Source organism: Culex quinquefasciatus, chromosome 2 (assembly GCF_015732765.1).
Source record: "Culex quinquefasciatus strain JHB chromosome 2, VPISU_Cqui_1.0_pri_paternal, whole genome shotgun sequence".
In the NCBI taxonomy this organism is placed as follows: domain Eukaryota; kingdom Metazoa; phylum Arthropoda; class Insecta; order Diptera; family Culicidae; genus Culex; species Culex quinquefasciatus.
The window spans coordinates 36,869,030-36,887,499 of NC_051862.1; the positions used below are offsets into that span (position 1 = coordinate 36,869,030).

At 35.9% G+C, this 18,470-nt stretch overlaps 1 protein-coding gene across 2 annotated transcripts in view; it reads right to left on the bottom strand.

The window, feature by feature from the left end:
* Positions 1-18,177, bottom strand: part of LOC6041658 (serine/threonine-protein kinase meng-po) — a 45,526-nt gene extending 27,349 nt beyond the window's left edge. The window contains exons 1-2 of one of the 2 annotated variants that reach the window (XM_038254213.1): positions 17,138-18,177; positions 14,959-15,023 (exon numbers count right to left, since the gene is read on the bottom strand). The gene's annotated coding sequence lies outside the window, so the exon portion shown is untranslated. The remainder of the gene's footprint in view (positions 1-14,958; positions 15,024-17,137) is intronic. The other variant, XM_038254212.1, reaches the window with a different exon arrangement.
* Between the last annotated feature and the right edge of the window lie 293 nt (positions 18,178-18,470).

Here is an 18,470-nt window from a genome sequence, read left to right on the forward strand (position 1 = left end):
GTATTACAAACCGGTACATTGTCTTGCAATCGTTTATTTAAAAAAATAACTGGAAAAATTTTCGTCAAAATACAAAATGCAATTTTAATCATCAAATTATCACTATTTTTATTAAATTGTTCAAGCATGTTTTAAAAATATTATCAACCAGGTAAATTATTTTGAAACTGTTTGTAGTTGATTGCACTGTTTCATTTTGATTTGATTTGCTCCTGCCGATAAACAATATATTCCGTATTTTACCATAACTCTAAATTTGACTTCTTATTATTTTCAAATCAAAAAAAGATTTAAAGGGACTTAAGTTTTGTCAGAAAAAAAGTTAGTAAATAAATTTAAATTTTTTTGTGGTGTGATATTATTTTTCATTATTTGCTCTTGCTGAACATACCAAATCGATAACATATTTCCTTCCGAAGATAACTTTATGTTTTTTTTTTCAATATATACATACCATTTTTGTAAAGACTTCTACCAAAAATATGCCAAATTTTAGTTATGTTCACAACAAATTTTTGTGGACAAAAAAAGCTGATTCAAATGAGCGAGAGAACAAAACTAGCCATTTTTTAAGTTACATTATCTGCGTTTTCACAAATATTTTTTTTTTTGTTTTGAGACAACAATTTGTATGATTCCCAACTGTCTAAAATGGAGTCTGTTTTTGAATTCTCCTTACTAAAAGTAAATTCAAATGAGGTACGAACATTTTGGAGTTTTTAAAAATATTTTTTCGTTTGCGTACACTTTTATTTTCTCTTTTGAGAAATTCTCTTCCTTTGGTATGCCCAAAGAAGCCATTTTGCATCATTAGTTTCTCCATATAATTTTTCGTACAAATTTGACAGCTGTCTATACAAAAACGATGTATGAAAATTCAAAAATCTGTATCTTTTGTAGGAAATTTTTGATCGATTTGGTGTCATTGAAAAAAATGATAAACGGTGTCAATTTTTTTGGTAATTTTTAATTTAACTTTTTGTCACAAAAAGTTGATTTGCAACAAAAAAACTATTTTTTTATATGTTTTAGGGGACATAAAATGCTAACTTTTCAGAAAATTCCGGGTAGTGCAATTAATCTTTGACTGAGTTATGGATATTTGAATCAATACTGTTTTTTTTTAAATCGAAATACTTGTCGCAAAAATTTTTCAACTTCATTTTTCGAGGTAAAATCAAATTTGCAATCAAAAAGTATTCTAGTGAAATTTTGATAAAGTGCACCGTTTTCAAGTTAAGGCCATTTTTAGAGAACTTTTTTGAAAATAGTCGCACTTTTTCATTTTTTAAAATTAGTGCACATGTTTGCCCACTTTTGAAAAAAATATTTTTGAAAAGCTGAGAAAATTCTTTATATTTTGCCTTACTGAACTTTGTTGATACGACCCTTAGTTGTTGAGATATTGCCATGCAAATGTTTAAAAACATGAAGATTGATGTTTTCTAAGTCTCACCTAAACACCACACCATTTTCTAACGTTGGTATCTCAGCAACTAATGGTCCGATTTACAATGTTAAAATATGAAACATTCGTGAAATTTTTCGATCTCTTCGAAAACAATATTTTCAAAAATTTTGAATCAAGACTAACATTTCAAAAGGGCCAAACATTCAATATTACGCTCTTTTGAAATGCTAGTCTTGGTTTTAAAATTTTGAAAATTTTTTTTCAAAAAGATCAGAAAATTTCGCGAATGTTTCATATTTTAACATTGCAAATTGGACCATTAGTTGCTGAGATACCAATGTTAGAAAATGGTGGGTTGTTTGGGTGAGACTTGGATAACATCAATCTTCATGTTTTTAAACATTTGCATGGCAATATCTCAGCAACTATGGGTCGTATCAACAAAGTTCAATAAGGCAAAATAATGAGAATTTTCTCGGCTTTTCAAAAATATTTTTTTTCATTTGCACTAATTTAAAAAAAAATTTAAAAAGTGCGATTATTTTCTAAAAAGTTACCTAAAAATAGCCTTAACTTGAAAACGGTGCACTTTATCAAAATTTCACTGAAGTACTTTTTGATTGCAAATTTGATTTTATATCAAAAAATGAAGTTGAAAAATTTTTGCGACCAATATTTCGATTTTTTGAAAAAATCAGTATTGATTCAAAATTTACTCGGTCAAATATTTTTGCACAACCTGGAAATTTCTGAAAAGTTGGCATTTGATGGCATTCTTAAACATATCAAAAAAAGAAAAAAAAATAAAAATAGTGTTTTTTTTGCAAACCAAGTTTTAGTGACAAAAAGTTAAATAAAAAATCACCAAAAATGTTTTTACCGTGTATCTTTTTTTTTCAGTGTAGTCCATATCCATACCTACAACTTTGCCGAAGACACCAAATCGATCAAAAAATTCCTTCAAAAGATACAGATTTTTGAATTTTCATACACCATTTTTGCATTGACAGCTGCCAAATTTGTATGGAAAATTATATGGACAAACTAATGATACGAAATGGCTTCTTTGGGCATACCGAAGGCAGCAAAAAAGGTTTCAGCCGGATTATAAAATACAAAAAAAATCGAATGACCGAAATCTGACAGAACTGCTCATTTAAAAATCTGTATCATGGAATAAACTGTTAATGAACTTCTTACGTTATATGGTATGAATTCAGAAAAATCCAATGAAAATATTTTCAGATAAACGCTTGTGGTCCAAAGTTTAGAAAGACTTTTCAAATGATACGATTGATTTTCAGGCCTTATAATATTATCCTCAAAAGCTCCACTGAAAATATATTTCATTGCGTTCAAGAATGCTACAATCGGTTTAAACGACAAGTGTTTTGGCCGTTTTAGTTTTCTTGGTAGGGACCACTCTGTGTAAAAAAAACGTGTCGTCCTGACCAAAATAAAGCCATTTTAAAATTTTGAATGTAAATTCATATTGAATTGCTGAACTTTTACACATAAAATGATCAAATGTGTTTTTTTGTCACAAAAAAAAACTATGTGGTTAAAAAATTTAAAAACTGATTATGCAAAATATACTAAAAATACTAAAAAAAAACACAAAATTCGTGTTTTGCTGCACTCCACAATAATTGTATTGGTATTTTAATTACCATGAACCGGGCTGAAATTGATAGGATTTAAATTTATTTTAAGAATAGTTTAAAACTGGTACGATTTTAGATTTTTCTCAGGATTATTAATTTTAAAACATGCACTTGTTATAATTTTTTTTTTCAATAATGTTTAAAGGAATATTTGCGTTGAAAATTCTTATTTTAAGATCCAAGGTGACTATTGGTCCAAGGTAAATTGGTCCTAAATGTACCAAAAATCAAGGAATGTGTACATAAAACGAAGTTTATAACTGTTTATAACTATTTACAAATATTAAGAAAATAAAGAGAGCTCCTAATTTTGAATTAAATGTCTCTAAAAATATTTGCAACGTCTGGATTTAAATATATTAAAATAAAAAAAGAAAATTAAGTGACAACGAGATCTTTAGGTTTTTAAAACAACCCTTTCCGCGTAGCTTGCCTTCCCTTTACTAAATATTGAATCCAGAAGGGAAAAGATCCAGTTGTGTTGGTCTGAGCTGGGATTTAAACCCCGATCTTTCGCTTACGAGCTGGAAGCGCAATACCTCTAGGCTACGGGGCTCGGTCCTATTACAGAATTGACCAAATTGGATAAAATTTGAATTAGATTTCTATAATTCCTTCAAAAACATGATCTTTGTATGGTTTAACATTTTCAACAGAATTCAATAGAAAGTCAACGTTAGGTTTTCTTCGCTGAACTTGGTAATAAATCTCAAAATGAATTTCAAGTATTTAAAACTAGCAATAAGGTTCACAGCTAGCAATTCTGAGATGAAATATGATTCAAGGTTAGAAGTAAACCGTTTCCTACGAAGCCGGCGGACAACAAGTGAAAATACGCACTTATAAAATTGAAAACGTTTGACAAACACAAAAAAAAACAAAACCACTTTGAAACTCAACACGCTCGACAACCACAATTGGCAGCAAACGACCTGTAGCTTGGCGGAAAACGCCACGAGAGAATTATTACTGGCTAGAAAATATGACCAGCATCCACTTGTTCAAAAGGATTTTGTGCGAAAAGCTGTGGAGGGCAGAGGGGGCTAGGAATGTCATTAAAACACTAAAAAGAAGAAGACGTAAAACAGACGCAAAAGATCTATTGTGTCTGGCGCTGATGAGCAACTTGCAAAAACCTATTTTTGGCCATTAGACTCAAATTTGATGTCCGACTAGTTGATTAGCTGGTTTGGCAAAGAAGCAAATTGCAGGCTGTGACAAAAGGGGAGGGATTTGCATAATTTTGCAGGTTCATTCAGAAGAAGAACCCACCCTAAAGTAGAAAGGGGCGATTTTTCTTCGAAATAATTAGCTATTGTTATAAGTGTTCTCCGCTAACGATGTTGAAGATTGAAAAGTAACGGAATTTGAAGAATTTTCAGTTGGTGTTAAATCAAAACAGACAGAAAGCGTGTGTTGATACGCGGCGGGGGGCAAAAAACAGCAAGCAAATGTTCAAGGTTGATTTGCTCGCAAATCCACGGGCGGACAGTTTTTGTGTGAACCGTTTTCTTCTGCAAACATCACATTACGCGCGAGAATTTACGTGGTGACTGTTGAACGTTGACCGGTTGCGGTGCCACCTAGGACGCTGGGGTTTCAAAATAAACGTTAATTTGGACAGACAGATAAATATTTTCCTCGGCGTCTCATCAGATTTTCTGCAGTCCATTCTACTGAGTGACTGAAGAACGATTTTAGTATTATCCTGAATGATTACTTTTAAGTAATCCATTTTTGCGAAAATAAAACTCGTATGAACCTTCAAACGTCTTTAGTAGCACCAGTGCACAGTGGGAAAAAGTACTCAAGAAGAATCATAATATCCGACTTCACAGATCGATGGCTGGAGTCATAATCAAAAAAAAACTTAACTTGAAAACGGTGCACTTTATCAAAATTTCACTGAAGTACTTTTTGATTGCAAATTTGATTTTATATCAAAAAATGAAGTTGAAAAATTTTTGCGACCAATATTTCGATTTTTTGAAAAAATCAGTATTGATTCAAAAATTTATAACTCGGTCAAATATTTTTTGCACAACCTGGAAATTTCTGAAAAGTTGGCATTTGATGGCATTCTTAAACATATCAAAAAAAGAAAAAAAATAAAAATAGTGTTTTTTTTGCAAACCAAGTTTTAGTGACAAAAAGTTAAATAAAAAATCACCAAAAATGTTTTTACCGTGTATCTTTTTTTTTCAGTGTAGTCCATATCCATACCTACAACTTTGCCGAAGACACCAAATCGATCAAAAAATTCCTTCAAAAGATACAGATTTTTGAATTTTCATACACCATTTTTGCATTGACAGCTGCCAAATTTGTATGGAAAATTATATGGACAAACTAATGATACGAAATGGCTTCTTTGGGCATACCGAAGGCAGCAAAAAAGGTTTCAGCCGGATTATAAAATACAAAAAAAATCGAATGACCGAAATCTGACAGAACTGCTCATTTAAAAATCTGTATCATGGAATAAACTGTTAATGAACTTCTTACGTTATATGGTATGAATTCAGAAAAATCCAATGAAAATATTTTCAGATAAACGCTTGTGGTCCAAAGTTTAGAAAGACTTTTCAAATGATACGATTGATTTTCAGGCCTTATAATATTATCCTCAAAAGCTCCACTGAAAATATATTTCATTGCGTTCAAGAATGCTACAATCGGTTTAAACGACAAGTGTTTTGGCCGTTTTTAGTTTTCTTGGTAGGGACCACTCTGTGTAAAAAAAACGTGTCGTCCTGACCAAAATAAAGCCATTTTAAAATTTTGAATGTAAATTCATATTGAATTGCTGAACTTTTACACATAAAATGATCAAATGTGTTTTTTTGTCACAAAAAAAAACTATGTGGTTAAAAAATTTAAAAACTGATTATGCAAAATATACTAAAAATACTAAAAAAAACACAAAATTCGTGTTTTGCTGCACTCCACAATAATTGTATTGGTATTTTAATTACCATGAACCGGGCTGAAATTGATAGGATTTAAATTTATTTTAAGAATAGTTTAAAACTGGTACGATTTTAGATTTTTCTCAGGATTATTAATTTTAAAACATGCACTTGTTATAATTTTTTTTTTCAATAATGTTTAAAGGAATATTTGCGTTGAAAATTCTTATTTTAAGATCCAAGGTGACTATTGGTCCAAGGTAAATTGGTCCTAAATGTACCAAAAATCAAGGAATGTGTACATAAAACAAGTTTATAACTGTTTATAACTATTTACAAATATTAAGAAAATAAAGAGAGCTCCTAATTTTGAATTAAATGTCTCTAAAAATATTTGCAACGTCTGGATTTAAATATATTAAAATAAAAAGAAAATTAAGTGACAACGAGATCTTTAGGTTTTTAAAACAACCCTTTCCGCGTAGCTTGCCTTCCCTTTACTAAATATTGAATCCAGAAGGGAAAAGATCCAGTTGTGTTGGTCTGAGCTGGGATTTAAACCCCGATCTTTCGCTTACGAGCTGGAAGCGCAATACCTCTAGGCTACGGGGCTCGGTCCTATTACAGAATTGACCAAATTGGATAAAATTTGAATTAGATTTCTATAATTCCTTCAAAAACATGATCTTTGTAATTTTTTTTTGAATTAAATATACTTTATTGAATCTTTCTTATAATAATTACATTTGGTTTACATAATAAGTGGTCAGCTGTGGCTCTTCAGCTTTAGTATGCTTTTCGTGATTTAAACACTGTTCATTTTCATAACTTTAAAAGTATATGATTTATCATTTTTGTAACACTAGGTACAATGAGGAAAAAAAAATGTTAAGAAAACATAACCTAACCTAAAACTAACTTAAACTTATCATAAACTAAACCAATCCTTGAATCAAGGGGTATTCAGATAGCACATTTTTCCTGAATTTCAAACATTTTTCTTGAATCTTCTGATCCAACATTTTTACTTCTGCTAATTCATGAACCTCACTTGATCTTGTCCAGCCAGGAACATTCAAAACCATTTTGAGTACCTTGTTTTGGACACGCTGGAGCTTCAATTTATGAGTTCTAGCGCAACACTCCCAAACAGGTACTGCATACTCAATAACAGGGTAAATTATTTGTTTGTAAACTGCTAGCTTATTTTTCAAAGATAGCTTTGATTTTCTGTTAATTAAAGGATACAAACACCTGATGAGAATGCTGCACTTGTTCAATATTTTGTCTACATGCTGCCGAAACAATAGTTTCGAGTCAAGTATGAGACCTAAATAGACAACTTCCTTTGACCAGGGTATCGAAACATCATTCATTTTTATCAAAACATCATCCTTTGGGCAAATCTGGCCGATTTGGAAAGTGGAAAAATGATGGTTTGAGTTTTGCTTGCATTTATGCGAATTTTCCAGTCGCCAAAGTATTCGGAAAGAACGTCAAGACCCTTCTGAAGACGGCCAACTAAATATCTGGTTATTTTACCCTTATAAATAACGGCAGTGTCATCAGCAAAAAGTGACAACACACCATTACCAGGAAGAGTAGGCAAATCAGATGTAAAAATATTGTACAGAAGTGGGCCAAGAATACTTCCTTGGGAACCCCAGCATCAATGTTGAATAATCCAGAAGCAATCCCATTCAGAAAACCCTGAACGATCTCTCCGAAAGATAGTGCTGGATAATTTTGATAAGATACATTGGAAAACCGTATAAATACAGTTTATGTATCAAACCATCATGCCAAACATTGTCAAAAGCCTTCTCAACATCCAACAAAGCCATAGCAGTTGATTTAGACTCAAGCTTGTTCTGCTTGATGATTTTAGTTACTCTCGTAAGCTGATGAGCAGTATTATGTCCCTTTCGGAAGCCAAACTGTTCATTCAAAATTATATTATTATCGTTGGTAAAATCCAAAAGCCTTGAATAGATGACCTTCTCAAAGAGTTTGGACAGACTACTCAAAAGACTAATGGGACGATAACTTGTTGGCGATGTTGGATCTTTTGAGGCTTCAAAATTGGTATGACTTTGCCCAGTTTCCAATTGGTGGGGAAGTAACCAAGTTGCAAACATTTATTGAAAATATTGGCTAGATGTTGAAAGAACTGATCACTCTGTTTTTTCAACACTAGATTAAAATGTTATCAAAGCCTGGAGCTTTCATATTTTTTCATTTGTTTAACTGCAACTTTGACTTCCTCACCAGAAACATGGGAATCTGCAGGAAATTCAAAGGTAGAGTCATTGATTGTTGAAATACTATTGGCAACTGATGTTTCTTTACGGCTGGTCATGGAAGCGCCAAGATTATGTGAACTAACAAAATGAAGCCCAAGTGCATTTGCCTTTTCCTCGGATGTAATCAAAGGAGAATCCTCAACAATAAGAGGAGGAATAGGCTTTGGTTTGTTTTTAAGAACTTTTGAAAGTTTCCAAAATGGTTTTGAATAATTCCCAAGCTGGCTTACATGTTTTGAAAATTCTTGATTTCTGATATTGTCAAGTCGGTCTTGTATGATTTTGTTCAAATTGTTCACTGAAATCTTTTGTCATAGTCCCCAGTCCGTTGATATTGTCTCCTATAAACATTCCTAAGTCTAATCAAGTGTTTAGTATCTACGTCAATATCAGTTACCTTAAAATTAACAGGAACCTCCCGAACGTTGGCAGCCTCTGCTTGGTTGATAGCCTGCTGGATCACCTCCAGCGAACGATCAATATCAGCAGAAGTTTCCGGGTGTTGATCATAGTCGATGTTGCTGTCGACCACTTGCTGAAACTGCTGCCAGTCAACGTTGTGGTAATCTTTCCGGGTTGGTTGCCGCTGCGGAGTAACGGAAGCTCCAACCTCCACAACCACCGGATAGTGATCAGAACTCAACTCTTCAAACACCTCAGGATGAGCCACGTTCTCAGCCATATTGGTAATGAAGAAGTCGATGATTGAGTGATTCCCAGACCGAGCCACCTCGTTGGACGATCCGGACTCACAACGTTGTAGTATCCGTTTTGCAGATCGTTGTGCAGAATCACCCGTTCCGATTCCTCCTGCTGTTGCCCCAAACTTCATGCTTCGCGTTGAGGTCACCAGCGATGATGTACTTTGCGCTCCGCCGTGTCAGCTTCTGGATATCGCTCTTCAGTTTTGCTGCTGAACCATCTCTGGAATTCACCTGACGTGGGCAGTATGCAGCAATGAAGAGTACTGGGCCAACAGAAGTGGGAATTTCCACCCCAACGGCCTCGATGATGTCCAGCTTGAAGTGTGGCAGCCGGCGTGGCTTGAGATCACGATGAACAGCGACAAGCACACCTCCTCCTCCAGAGGTGGTCCTATCGAGCTGCGTCGCGATCTTGTAGTTTTGCAGATAAACTTTTTCACCGGGCTTCAGATGAGTTTCCGTGATGGCAGCTACGTCGATCTTCTCGCGAAGAAAATCCACCAGCTCTAAGTTCTTCCTCCTAATGGAGCAAGCGTTCCAATTCAGCAGCTTGAGGGACCTACGATCCATACTGGATGACGAACGAGGTCAGCACTTCAATCTGCTGGGTCTTGGTTTTGCATCCACGCAGTGCAGCGGACATCTGTTTGAAAATATTGAGGAGTTCGGTTGAGGTGTAAAGATCATTACCATTTTCCTCAACTGCTGGTTCTTGGGTTGGTCTTGGCTCCTGGCTGAAGCCCGGTGGTGGCGGTCTCGGCTCCTGGCTGGAACCCGGCCGTGGATGATTCATCTCAGCTCTCTTCCTGGGATCCAACGGCAACGGTGCCAAGTTCGGGACCTGGCGTCGCGGTTGAAGAGGTGGAAAATTTTGCTCCACCAGGGCTGGAGGAGTTCTACGACGCTGAGGCTGATTCTTCGTCGATGCTTGCTGCCGAATTTTCACGAACTCAGCTCTCTTGGGGCACTTTCGGTCGGTTGACGAATGCTCACCGTTGCAGTTGAGGCACTTCACCAGCGAATCTTGGATGCACTGGGATGTGATGTGCGCATCGGTACCACATTTGGCGCAACGACGCTTCAGGTGGCAGTTCTTACCTCCGTGCCCGAAACCCAGGCAGTTGAAGCATTGTGTGACGTCACGATGCACTGGTCGGTATCGCTCCCACGACACGATAATGTTGAAAACCGCTCGGATTGCCTTCAGCTCAGGAAGCGTCGTCGATCCCTTAGCCAAATGCAGCAGGTAGAGCTGGTCACGGTACTTGATGTCTTTGTTGCGTCGGCTCATTTTGTGCACGGCCAACACATCCAGTTTCAAAACTTTTAGCTCGGCAGCTAATTCCTCCACTGGCATGTCGTACAGACCTCTGACGACGATTTTGTACGGCTTATCCATGACGACATCATGGGTAAAGTACCCGCCTCGTTTTCGGTCAAGTAATCCTTGACCAGTTGATAGTGCTGCCTGGATTGCACCAGCACCTTAAATCCGTCCTGACACAGACGAATGTTGCCTTGACTTTCCCAGACTTGATGAGTTCAACAGCCCCGCACGAAAGTCGATCGTTGCTGCTGATTGCCTCACATAAAAGGAGGCAGTTTCTCCTTTCGCTGTTTCACTTCATTCTCCTTTGCTTCCGCTACCTGGTCCTCGTCAGGCAGTCCAGCGAACTTGTTGTTCTTCAAAAGCTGCTCCTCGTGCGATGAAGAGTTCTCCTCCTCCTCATCCATCGGTACAGTACCGTCGCTCTTTTTCGTCTTTTGCTGTTCGATGTCACTTCCAAAAGCACCTTCCTTTTGAAATCCCGGTTTTTGGCCATCAGTTGAGGCCTCAACCTTCCTTTTGGAAATTCCCACTTTTTTGCCTGCTTGAGCCGCAGGTAGGGCAATATTGCCGGCGTTCTGCGCCGGGACGCGACGAGTCATGTTGATTCAGACAACCTTCACCAACGAATGCTCGGATAACAATGATGATCTTTGTATGGTTTAACATTTTCAACAGAATTCAATAGAAAGTCAACGTTAGGTTTTCTTCGCTGAACTTGGTAATAAATCTCAAAATGAATTTCAAGTATTTAAAACTAGCAATAAGGTTCACAGCTAGCAATTCTGAGATGAAATATGATTCAAGGTTAAGTAAACCGTTTCCTACGAAGCCGGCGGACAACAAGTGAAAATACGCACTTATAAAATTGAAAACGTTTGACAAACACAAAAAAAAACAAAACCACTTTGAAACTCAACACGCTCGACAACCACAATTGGCAGCAAACGACCTGTAGCTTGGCGGAAAACGCCACGAGAGAATTATTACTGGCTAGAAAATATGACCAGCATCCACTTGTTCAAAAGGATTTTGTGCGAAAAGCTGTGGAGGGCAGAGGGGGCTAGGAATGTCATTAAAACACTAAAAAGAAGAAGACGTAAAACAGACGCAAAAGATCTATTGTGTCTGGCGCTGATGAGCAACTTGCAAAAACCTATTTTTGGCCATTAGACTCAAATTTGATGTCCGACTAGTTGATTAGCTGGTTTGGCAAAGAAGCAAATTGCAGGCTGTGACAAAAGGGGAGGGATTTGCATAATTTTGCAGGTTCATTCAGAAGAAGAACCCACCCTAAAGTAGAAAGGGGCGATTTTTCTTCGAAATAATTAGCTATTGTTATAAGTGTTCTCCGCTAACGATGTTGAAGATTGAAAAGTAACGGAATTTGAAGAATTTTCAGTTGGTGTTAAATCAAAACAGACAGAAAGCGTGTGTTGATACGCGGCGGGGGGCAAAACAGCAAGCAAATGTTCAAGGTTGATTTGCTCGCAAATCCACGGGCGGACAGTTTTTGTGTGAACCGTTTTCTTCTGCAAACATCACATTACGCGCGAGAATTTACGTGGTGACTGTTGAACGTTGACCGGTTGCGGTGCCACCTAGGACGCTGGGGTTTCAAAATAAACGTTAATTTGGACAGACAGATAAATATTTTCCTCGGCGTCTCATCAGATTTTCTGCAGTCCATTCTACTGAGTGACTGAAGAACGATTTTAGTATTATCCTGAATGATTACTTTTAAGTAATCCATTTTTGCGAAAATAAAACTCGTATGAACCTTCAAACGTCTTTAGTAGCACCAGTGCACAGTGGGAAAAAGTACTCAAGAAGAATCATAATATCCGACTTCACAGATCGATGGCTGGAGTCATAATCAAAAATCAAATTATTCGCTCTACAGCATTGCCTTGGCGTTCTCGAATACGAGATTCCTACTCGCAACTAAGTCCACCCGGGATTCGAACTGACGACCTTTGGATTGTTAGTCCAACTGCCTACCAGCGACTCCACCAAGACAGGGACCCAGGGAGACGACTCCTACACCTGGATTGAGTTAACGACCTAACCTCTAGGTTATACCGGGGCCAACATTTACTTCCCCATCCGACGGAAGGCGTGATCAGACAAATCTCGTCTCGAAAAATGCCACCGGGACCGTCTGGGATCAAACCCAGAACGACTGAGTGAGAGGCAACCACGCTTACCCCTATACCACAATGGTTTTTAACTTTTAACAATTGTTGTATTCTTTTTTCATCAACATATTTTAATGAGTTTTTGCTGCATTTTCTTTCCTTTAATGTCATCCATCTCTACATCCAGATTTATTCAACTGTCTTATTGTAGACGCACTTGGCACTGAACAATGAGACTCTCTACGAAAATTAATACTTTTCTACTAAAACAGCGTGTGTTTTTGTATTGTTCCATGCAATGCATTGCAGATGATTTGCCATGAACATTTTAAAGTAGAGGTGGGCAAAAAAGAGCGAGCCGCTCAAAGAGCCGATTTACTGAAAAGAGCGAAAGAACCGTGGCTTATAAAAAAAGAACCACGGTTCTTTTTTAAACATCGATCTTTTGAAAGAACCGGCCCAAGATGGCATAATTTTTGTTATAAATATAATTTATTGAATTTCCAAAAAATGTAGTATTAAATTTGTTTTTGAGAATTGAAAATGCAATTTCAAATATTTCAATGCCTATAAAAAAAACCCAAAAATAATTTGTTTAAACAACATGACAATGTTTTTCACTTGACAACTGATTATAAATTAAAGTGTTACCGGAAAACAAATTTGAGCATTTCAAATTGCATAATATTATCAAAAATCTTCTGCATAGTTTAGAGATTTTGGAAAAAAATCCTTCTGTCCAAATCAACTTGAGCGTTTATAGACTTTATCGATTAAATCAGAATGTAGAAAAGAGTTCACAGAATGTTTTCTCCAAATAAAATATCAGCATTAGTTCAATTCTTGCAGAAATAGGCGCAGTTTTAAAATTAATAGCAATTTTTCCAACATCCTAGATTTAAGTTTGGATGCCATTCAAATGCTCGAATGTCGATTTCGAGTAGAAATCTTGACATAGAGACCGCCAAGACCTATGGTTTTCAAGGACATTTTTTCGTTTACAGTTTTAATTTTTTTTTTATCAAATAATCTGTAAAAGTCCAGTGTGAAATAACTTTTAAAATCACACGATTCTTAAAAAAACATTTTCATCCAAATTTTGAAAAAGAGCGATAGAGCCGTTCAAAAGAGCGGAAAATAAGTGGCTCCTTAAAAAGAGCGGTTTTTCCCACCTCTATTTTAAAGCAATTTTGCCAACTTAAAACATTAATTAACACTGGAACGCCCAACGCATGCCCAACTTGCACGGACGCCCAAGCCTCCCAAAAAAGGTGGAACGGTAACTTCAACTCGCTGGTTCTCGGGCATTACTCAACCAATCGGGACGATTCTTGTTTCCAGTGATTTGTAAGAATGTCTAGATGATCCTAAAATTTTGCAGAACTTTCCACCTTTTTGAAACGACTGCATCCGCGGAATTTTTGGCGAATTTTTTTTTACGAGCGAAAAAAAAAGTTGGAACGATATTTTTGATCGCAAAAATTGCAGATTTGATCAAATTAATTTCTGCAAAGTTCTAAAATCATCTAGACATCCTAACAAATCACTGGAAAGAAGAATCATCTTAATTGGTTAAGTTATGCCCAAGAACCATTGAGTTGAAGTTACCGTTCCAACTTTTTTGGAGCCTTGGGCGTTGGAATGTTAACAACAGTTATACCAAAAATTATTTTAAATTTGTTAAATTCATATATTTATACCAAATAACTTAATATTTTTGGTTAAATAGAGTTAAAACTCAATAAATATGCCAAAAATCACTTTCTATTCATGTTTTGAAAGATAAACACAAAATTCAAAGTTTAATGAAGAAAAATCAAATTGTTTCATTGTTACCCATGCTAAATTTTGGTCAAACCTAATTGTGTGGCGGTGACTTTGTAGCCCAACTCATCCCCAATGGAACGTCGAAAGAAATCTGAAGAAATTTTAGTTTTGATGTTAATGGCAGCCTACATGCGAAAAAAATCATTTTTGTCCCTAATTTACTTATTAATAATAATAATAATTAATAATAATATAGTAATATAAAAATTATAAAAAACGAAACTATTGGCACTACGCCCCCCGGGGCATGGCCTTCCTCTAACGTGGGATTTCTGCTCCAGCGCCTCTGACGAGACAGGAGAAACCGGGACCGACGTTTTACTTCACCATCCGATAGAAGCCATAAAAATTATAATGATATTTAAAAAAAACAATGTTGGTATTTTCGCGTTCTCGCGAAAACAAATCCTCTATCTCAAGTTCTCGCCACGAGTCTCGAGCTGCCGAGAGAAACTCACCGATTGCCCGTGCTCTTCTCCGCTCGCGAACGGGCTTTCTCGCGAGCCAGAATTGCCCGTTCGCGAGAAGTTGAACGTGTTAGAAACGAACAGAAAACAACACAGCGATTGAAGTTACACCTCTATACCATCGCCTGGTTCGCGCTCGCGAGCGCTCACGGCGAGAGCGAGAACGCAAACGAAAAAGCGAGCGCGAGCGAGAAGAGAAAAGTACTACCTACAAGTTCCCTCCCTCGCTCGCGAGCGAGAAATGCTTTCCGTCTTCTCGCTCGAATTCCAACACTGAAAAAAAAACAAAAGGTAAAAGTTGTTTGTACACAAAAGTTGCTCAAATGGAAAGAAAAAGTGACAGAGAGTTTATTCTTTTTTTATCATGATTATTTTAATTAAACAGAGCAGAACATTTCGCCTCATAAACATTGAAAAACCAATAGTTTTTGACATATTAAATTGAAAAATAATTGTGACACTGAGAAAAACTTTTTTTACGACATTCTAAGTTAAAGAGGCTCTATTCAAGCAATCAGCAATGAGATCAACAAAGATAAAAAAATAATTGTTCAGCCTTTCAAAAATATTTTTTTAGGGGTACATTTTCTTCATGACATGAGGTATTTTAAAATTGCTTGAAGCAATTTTTTGAATAAATTCACCTTGAAATGCTTAAGTGGTAAAAAAATAATGCGAAAAATTTTATCATGCTCTTGAAAATAATATTAAAGTTTTTAATCAAAAATTCCACCTTTTTCAATTTTTTTATCTGAGCCAATTTTTTATCTTTTAAAAATTTTAAAAAATCGAAAGTTAAACAATACGTATTTTGTGAATTCTAAATCAATAAAAAAAAAGTCGATCAAAAATCGGTTTTTCATTTTTTTAAATAAGTGCACATGTTTGCCCACTTTTGAAAAAAATATTTTTGAAAAGCTGAGAAAATTCTCTATCTTTTTTTTCTCTATTTTTTGATGTTTTCTAAGTCTCACCCAAACAACACACCATTTTCTAATGTCGATATCTCAGCAACTAATGATCTGATTTTCAATGTTGAAATATTCGTGAAACATTCGTGAAATGTTTCGGTCTTTTCGAAAAAAATATTTTCAAAATTTTTAAACCAAGACTAACATTTTAAAAGGGCGTAATATTGAATGTTTCGCCCTTTTGCAATGTTAGTCTTGGTTTAAAAAAATTGAAAATATTTTTTTCGAAATGATCGGAAAATTTCACCAATATTTCATAGTTTAACATTGTAAATCGGACCATTAGTTGCTGAGATATCGACATAAGAAAATGGTGTGTTGTTTGGGTAGAACTTAGAAAACATCAATTTTCCTGTTTTTTAACCTTTGCATGGCAATATCTCAAAAATTTTGGCGACCAATTTTTCGATTTTTTGAAAAAATCTGTATTGATTCAAAAATTTATAGCTCGCTCAAAGTTTTTTTTCACAACCTTGAAATTTCTGAAAAGTGGTCATTTCATGTCCTCTAAAACTAGGGTAAAAATAGTGTTTTTTGCAAATCAAGTTTTAATAACAAAAAGTTAAATAAAAAATCACCAAACATGTTTTTACAGTGTATCATTTTTTTTCAGTGTAGTCCATACCCATACCTACAACTTTGCCGAAGACACCAAATCGATCAAAAAATTCCTTCAAAAGATACAGATTTTTGAATTTTCATACATCTTTTTTGTATGGCCAGCTGCCAAATTTGTATGGAAAATTATATGGACAAACTAATGATGCAAAATGGCTTCTTTGTGCATATCAAAGGCACCAAAAAAGTTTAAGTCGGATTAAAAAATACAAAAATTAAAATTTAAGAAAAACTACCGATTTGGTAGAGAATTGCTCATTAATAAAAAAAAAGTCGACCAAAAATCGGGTTTTTTTTTTGTTTCTACAACTTTGCCGAGGACACAAAATCCATCAGAATTTTTTTCCAAGGTTTTCGAATGTCCATTTTGTATAACCAGTACTCGAAATCGTATGAAGCCATGTTGGAAAAAAAAAACGTATGAGCATAAAGATGCTTTTAACATGGGAAATACATGGACACGTTTTTTAAGCCGTAAAAAATACTATTATATTTTAAAGTTTTTCTGTAAAATAATTCAAAGTTTTACTACTGAACAATGTATCCAAAATATTTTTAATAAGCTGTTTCCCATCCAGGAAATTTTTTCCACCTTGCTAAGACAACCAGAATCCATTGTGAAAATAAACGAATCCTTGCATGAGTTATGAATACTTCTTCATCCACAATCAACAAACAAATCACGCCCAGGAAAATTTAACTTGTCTCACCGAGCTCAAACCATTTGCTCAGAAAAAAACGAGGTGCAAATTGCACTTCAACAGAAATCAGATTGCTTATTTGTCTAGTTGAATTTACCTTTTCCCTCCAACAACATATGCACCCAGTTAAAACAGCAAATTTTCCTCTTCTTACAGCAGTTTCCACACACTCACACACACTATCACTATAGCAACGTTCACCACGTGTGACGTCACAAGTTTGATCACTCGCTACACACTTAAACTAGAGCAGCAATTCTTTTACAATGTTGACTTTTCCCCGTTCGAGGAAACATGTATTTTCCATTGGAAACCTTTTTGTTTATTGTGGTTTTTGCACGCGTGGAAAATTCGCCACAATTCGCGCTGTGGCAGTAAAATTCAGAACTTTCACGAGTCGGTGGCGTTTCGAATTTCTTCAGTTTTTATTTATAATTGGAAACGATTTGCTGCTGAGCCTCAAATTTCCCCTGTGACGTCATAATTTCGTCTTTTTTATTCAGCTGTTTCCCACCACAATCGCCGGACCAACATTTTCTAAGTCACAGACCGGCTCATAAAAATCCGTCATCGCCGATTTTTCCTTTCTAATTATCTTTCGCTCAACTTGCGAACACACACACACACGCTTAGGGACGACCCCCCTTCGAAATGTACTTAGAGCCAGGAGGTTGTCATTTTCCTTCGCGGCGTTGCACTGCGGCGTGCCAAAGTCGGGTTCGCGTCGTGTAGCAGCTTGAGCGGATTCTAAAATTATTCGGACCAAACCGACTCTTTTTTTCTGCTTCTGCTTCTTCTTTTTTTTAATCAGCTTTGCTTTCTTCGTCGCCACACTCCCGGCTAGCAGTGGCTTCACTCATATTTTTCAAATTTTTGCGCGATTTTTTTTCAAACTGGCTTTTCTTGCGAAAATAATCACTTTTCCCCACCCTCAAGATTGATGATCTCCAGTCGAGCGCGCTCGAAACAAGATCTGGGGATCTTCGCGGCAGGTGGCTCGCACACTGTTGGCTGGAGCCGAGCCGATAAACTTTGAAGAAAAATGAGAAGGGGAACAATCTTGAATCGCACTTTTCCCAGGAAAAAAAAAAGTAAAATTTTCCGCACCCGCCGAGTCGACGCGCGATCGGGACGAAAGGGAGACTAGGACTGAGAGCAGCTCTGGCTCGAACAGATCGTCGGTTTGGTATTTTGGTTGTTTGCTCGTTCTCTCTCGATTTTTTCTCATTTTACTGTGTGGAAACGAATCATGGCATAATAATATTTTTTTATTAAAGAAGAAAAAATCTAAAAAAATAATGTATGATAACATCACTTTATTTAAAAAAAAACACGATAACAAACTACACAGCAATACAAAATATAACAAATTTCTGGCATGAAATGATTTTATGAAATCAAGTGCCTCCAATGAATCTCTTTTTCTTGGA